The sequence below is a fragment of the Henckelia pumila genome, chromosome 1 (assembly GCF_033568475.1).
Source record: "Henckelia pumila isolate YLH828 chromosome 1, ASM3356847v2, whole genome shotgun sequence".
Classification (NCBI taxonomy): Eukaryota; Viridiplantae; Streptophyta; class Magnoliopsida; order Lamiales; family Gesneriaceae; genus Henckelia; species Henckelia pumila.
In genome coordinates, this window is record NC_133120.1 from 66730681 (window position 1) to 66736816 (window position 6136).

At 38.1% G+C, this 6136-nt stretch overlaps 1 long non-coding RNA gene across 1 annotated transcript; it reads left to right on the top strand.

Annotated features, from left to right (window-relative positions):
• The first annotated feature begins 3159 nt into the window (after nt 1-3159).
• LOC140876239 (uncharacterized) lies at nt 3160-5070 on the top strand. Its single transcript, XR_012148717.1, has 3 exons — nt 3160-3235; nt 3392-4576; nt 5032-5070. It is a non-coding gene; the product is annotated as an uncharacterized lncRNA (long non-coding RNA).
• Nucleotides 5071-6136: the final 1066 nt, after the last annotated feature.

A 6136-nucleotide genomic window follows, 5' to 3' on the forward strand; every position in this document is an offset into this window, starting at 1 on the left:
CAGGCGAAGTATGCGAATGTCAGGCGTAAACCTCTGAGTTTTGATCAGGAAGACCGAGTCTTTCTGAAGATTTCACCTTTCATAGGCACTGTCAGATTTGGTAAAAGAGGGAAGTTATCTCCGAGATTCATCGGGCTGTACGAGATTCTTGAGAAGATAGGTGATCTTGCCTACAGACTTGCACTTCCTCCGTCTTTATCTGTTATTCACGACGTTTTCACGTCTCTATGCTGCGAAAGTATCATCAAAATCCTTCTCATATCCTTCAGCCTGACGAAGCCGAGTTAGACGAGACTCTGAGTAACTTTGAGCGACCGATTCAGATCCTTGATCGGAAAGAGAAGCAACTCAGAACCAAGTTGATTCCGTTGGTGAAAGTGCAGTGGAGCCGTCACGGCATCGAGGAAGCGACTTAGGAGACAGAATCTGATATGAGACAGCGATTTTTGGAGCTATTCGGATGACGTGAGTTCTTCTTACTGTCTTTAGTTCTTTATTCTATCTTATGAGTTGTGGTTCTCGTTGATTTCGAGGACGAAATCTCATCTTAGTGGGGGAGAATTATAACGCCCCATTTTTATCTTAAATGATTTTATTTGAGTTAATCGAAGATTACAGAGTTCACGAGCCGACTTGATTTTGATCAGGGTCCATTTTGCAAATTTTGGAAATTTCAGGGATTAAAACGCAAATATTGGATTTTATATATTATCTACTCATGAAAATGATTGACTTAGTCATTCTTCACTCCCTTCATCCCTTCCAAACCAAGACCCTCCATTGTCGGCGCCCAAAACATCTTCCAAGCTTTGTGATTTTGATTTCCGGTCGATCCGTCGGTTGGAAATTATTTCTGAAGGCAGATTATCGATCACTGCAGTGAGAACTCCATTATATTGTAAGTTATTCTACGATCGAATACATTCTAGTTTTTGGATGTTGTTAGAATCGTTGAGATTCGAGTATGTTGTTCTTGACAGAGTTCTGATCGTTTATTATCTGTCGGTTTTGAATTAGAGCGACGTTCGGATTTGTTATGATTTTTGGAAGCCATTTTCGAAAACTTGGATTTTGAGATTGATGAGTTTGCTTTGTTATTGTTGTTTTGGGCATTGATATGAGGTTATATCGGTATTGAACTGCTGTTTGCGTTTTCGGTTTGTTCAGTTTATAGTCGTTATGCCGTCGGTTTGAGTTTTGGAGATTTCGAACCATTTTTGTATTGATTGAAGCTTTGGCTTGTGAGTGATCATTGTTTTTGATCAACTCTTGTATTCGTACAGATTCGTTGGAGTTTGTCGAGCCCTGTGTTAGCAGCATTGTTCGTCGAGAGTTGGACGAAGAACGGTAAAGAGATTTCCTTGAACCGTTGTTTGTTGTTTAGGTTGTATAGTTGTTGATACAATCTTTTGTTGTAGCTTGTCCGGAGTTGGATCTACGACATTGAATGGTAAAAGCAGTCATCGTAGCGGGATAGCATACTCGGGACAGTTGGTTCTCGAGTTTCCCTTTCAAATCACATATTGCATCTACACTTGTTCTAGCATGAGAAACTTGTGTCTTGTTGATTGATTTTTGCTTTTGACTATGTGGCTTATGTTTTATGTTTCTGTTATGCATTCATCTTGAGCCTACGTTGATTTCAGCGGGCAGAACCGCCCTTTTTGTTTGGACGTTTGGGAACTATGATTGAGTGACCTAGGTCGTAGTCGTATCGCCTAGTGCTAGCATACTCATTATGGTTGCTCAAAGTCTAGAGGAGTGAGATATGTGGCACCACCTCGATTGGGAGAGTCGGTGAGTCGTCACATGATCTCATCTTCGGGATCCCAAAAGCACAACAGCAATCCCTTGTTTATCAGATTTGATATCCCGGTTTAAAGACATGCATTTCATTACGTTGTTATTGATTTTGTTGTTGTCTTGAAAGCATGTTTATTGTTGTATTACTTGATATGCTGCTTTTACTGGGATTATCATTCTCACCGGTTTATCCGGCTGTTGTTTTGTTTTGTATGTGTACTTGGCAACAGGAGGGGTAGGATTAAGTCAGCGTAGACCTGGTTAGCGTCAAGAGCAAGAGATAGAAGTGAGACTCGTTTAGAAGTCGAATCAGCATGTCAATCTAGTTATGTTTTGCGAACATGTTTAGTCATTCGAACTTCTCGTATTTGTTTTGTAAGCAAGAATCGATGTAGGTACTACCGAATTGAATGTTTCTCTTCCCTAAACCTTTCTTGTATTGTTATTGGCTTGTCAAATACTTTTAATGCAAGTGTTTAGGTTTTGTTGAGTTTATTTCGGTGTCTTAATATTCTTCTGGGCTAGAGGACAGCGCGGGCGCGCGGCCTCTTTGCAAGGTAAGGGAGCGGGCGCGCTTCCTTAGAGCGCGGGCGCGCTTCCTTAGAGCGCGGGCGCGCTGGTTTTTTTGCGAAGCATCGGCGCGGGCGCGCTGCCTTAGAGCGCGGGCACGCTGGTTTTAGCGAAGCTTCGGCGCGGGCGCGCGAGCCTTCTTTAAAAAAAAAAAAATCATTGGTTGCTTCTAATCTTGGTTTCTCGTTTACTTATCGGTTGTTTTGTCCGAGATTAGTTGATTAGAAACGAGGTCTCGCACCCTCCGATCCCACGTTTGGAGCATCCGAACTCTGTCGGAGCCACCGATCCTTACATCGGACCGTCCGATCTATGCCACACGTCAATACCTTAGCATGCAACCATACACCTGTCCCGGACTCCGATCGGAGCCTCTGATTTACACCATCGGACCGTCCGAAGTCATCTCTGTGACGTCACCAATGATGTATTATTCCAAGACAGCTGGCCATGCAAGTTCGGATCCTCCGAACTGAATTCGGACCGTCCACACTCTTCATACCCTCCGATCCTTGGCTCCGTTCCCAGTTCGGATCCTCCAAACTTGCATCGGATCGTCCTAACCCTCGGAACTTCTCGGCTAATTTTGATTGTTCTGGATCTATTCTCGAAATTCGTTAATCCATCTGGAATTTCTTTAATCATATTTTAATTAATCTAAACATGATCACATGATTAATATACTCATTAATAGTTAATTATGGATACGGGTCACTACATACATAACTTTTTTTGGATAAAAAATGTAGAAAAATTAGTAATCTTTCAGATCTCTTCAACTTCAACCTTGCGCCGCCGCCTCCGCCGCCTTACACCACTATAAATGGGTCGCGACAATTTATCCATGGCTTTTAGTTTCATGGTATTTTATTTAGACTCGAAATATTCTAGTTTTTTTCTTCTAGTTTTAAGAATTATTTGCGCTCTGGTTCACTTTTTAACCAAATATTCCAATTTTTTTCTTCAAGTGTGTGAAAGCTTCTATGTTCCATCTTTAATTTGTGCTATACTTTATCAGGTTTGGAAAAAGTATAAAGATTCTGAGAAAAGTATAAAGATTCAATGATTTTTATAAAACCAAAGCAAGATCAGTAGCGAATCCAACTGTTTGATTCCTGTTGTTGTTGCTTACGGATCCTAGTCGCAATCGATGGACTGAAGGTCGTCGCAGATCTGTTAAATCACGGCTCAAAATGCCCCTCATGTTGTAAGAGTGTCCAGAAGCAGACGCTATAATCATCATTTTCAAGCCTTAGGTTGTTTCATGAAATTGATTGTTGTTTCTGGTATGGTATTTATTGTTTATTTAAGGTGTTTGCTTAAATTTCTGCTTTTCTTGGCGTTAAAGTTCAAATTTTGAACAATGAATTTGGTTTCTATAGGATGTGTTTTTTTGGTACAGCTTGTGATCATCAAATTCCATAAATAAGAGCTTTGATTTTTTCTATTGCAAGTTGTAACCACTAGTATGACAGTAGTATGCCTAAACCCTCCAATCAAAGCTGTCAAAATCTTGATAGCTTCATCGCCGACAGACACCGAGATAGGCTGTTGGAACCTCTGCAGCGGCAAGGAGCTCCGACAAATCAATTCTTGCTCTTTTACTCCCCACGACCTCTCCAATGTAGTCGGACGCTTTCTTGCCTCGTCCCAACTACAAAGTTCTAAGCACTTTTCTTCTGGCTTCATCCTTTATTGGTCCTGGAACAAGGTAATTTAGTTTAATTTCCCAACAAGTAAAAAAACCAGTCAGCAATGACTTGGAAAATGTCGAAAACTTGGAGATATTTGCTAAGGAACTTGGCGACGTGGAGCTATTGCTAGCGAGGGATCAAGAATTTTTATTTTGATTATTGCTTGCACTGGATACTGCTTGAAATGTTTCACCTCTGAATTTGTTTAATTTTTTTTTTTTTTGAAGTAATGAACTTAAAATTATGTCCTGGCGTTCTAAATAAAGGTACTTGATTCAGTTTTCATGAACTCTCTATTGGCATTGTTGTTGGAAGATGAATTTTTGTAATATTGTTAATTGTTAATTCGGAAAACGTGGATGAAAATTGATTTAAGTTGCTTTGAGTTTTGCAGCCACATGTAAAAGCTCATAGCTTCCCTGCAGAACCCATTGGGCCACTAGTCTCAAATAGCAAGGGAACTTATATTGCTGGAGGAGGTATTTTCAGGCGATATATATGTTTGGGAGGTGAATATAAGCTAGTATTCTGTACAATGCCTTTTTAAATTTCTTAAATGATTTCTGTTGCATAGCTGCTTCGTCGTTTATTTTGTTTTTTGCTTTATGTTATGCTCTATCATTCAGGATGTGATGAATTAAGTGGTCAAAAACACTTGGATCTATGAACATCGTTTCTGAGTGATTTCGGCGGATTTTGGATTTACTATTTGTGCTCGATTTCTATGCTTGTACGCTTTTATGTCTTTTTCACTCCATTTAAATTTTTTTTGTTCTGTTCGTTTTACTAATTTATTTCAAATTTTGTGTCGCTTTCATTCATTAGTAGATGTTTTGATGGGATGCATTGAGATTATCATGTTGTTTTACTACATTTGTATTGTTCTTATAATTGAGAATGCTTGTCTATATATTGAATTATTCGAAAAATATATTCTTATAATTGCTACATTTGTATTGTCCAGCTTGGTAGCAATATTGAAGATTGAAGATTGTGAAACGAGGGTTTCAAATTTATCAAGATTAGTTCATAGCTTTATTTTCTAGTATGCATTGAATTAGAATTAGAATTTTGAGTGATTTGTAATACTGAAAATTGTATATTAAATGTTTTATTTTATAAATTTAAATTTTTATTGATTTATAATATTGAAAATTTGTATATTAATTTTTTTTGTTTTTTTTAAACGACAACGGATTTAACCTGTTGCAAAACTGTTGTCGTATGTCTCCAAAGACAACAGATTTAAACTGTTGCAAAACCATTGTCGTAAGCCTCAAAAGACAACGGATTTAAACTGTTGCAAAACCGTTGTCGTATGCCTCCAAAGAAAACGGATATAAACTATTAAAAAACCATTGTGGTATGTCTCCAAAGACAACGGATATAAATTGTTGTCGTTGGAAATGCTTTTTACAACACCAACAATTACAACGATTTTAACCTCTCATACGACAACGGATTTTATCCATTGTCATTTTCTGTTTTTCTTGTAGTGTATATCTTCAGTTGGCTTGACTAGTGGAGTAACTCAGTTTGTTTGTCTAAGATCGTCCAGTTGCCTTTAACTATTTTTTTTATCACCAAAACTTCAATAATTGATTTCCCAACAATACTCATACTTTGGTACTTGTCGTTAATGCTCACGTATGTGTTGTTACTATGAACACCCCATTCGACAGAGCAGTTGCAGGTTGCTCAGGAGTTAGACCTGTGAGTAGTTGGTAACAGGCCTTGGAAGCAGGGGTTACTAGTAGTTTAGTGTAATGATTTTCATTGGTATTCAGTTATTCGATTGGGTTTTATATGATTTTATTTGGGTTTTTAGTTAATTTTTCTGATTGTATTTTGTCGGTTTGTTGTTTGTTAACTTTTCTTGATTAACTCTGATTAAATTTCATGTTTAAGTTTAATTTCATGCTTAAATATCTTATTAGTAAAAGATCTGGGTTGGGTCACTACAACTTCGAAGGAATTCATAATCTGATTTGTGCATTCCGACATGATTTTGCTTCTAATTAAACTTACTATGTCACCATATATTACCCAAATTGGATGGCATGCAGAAG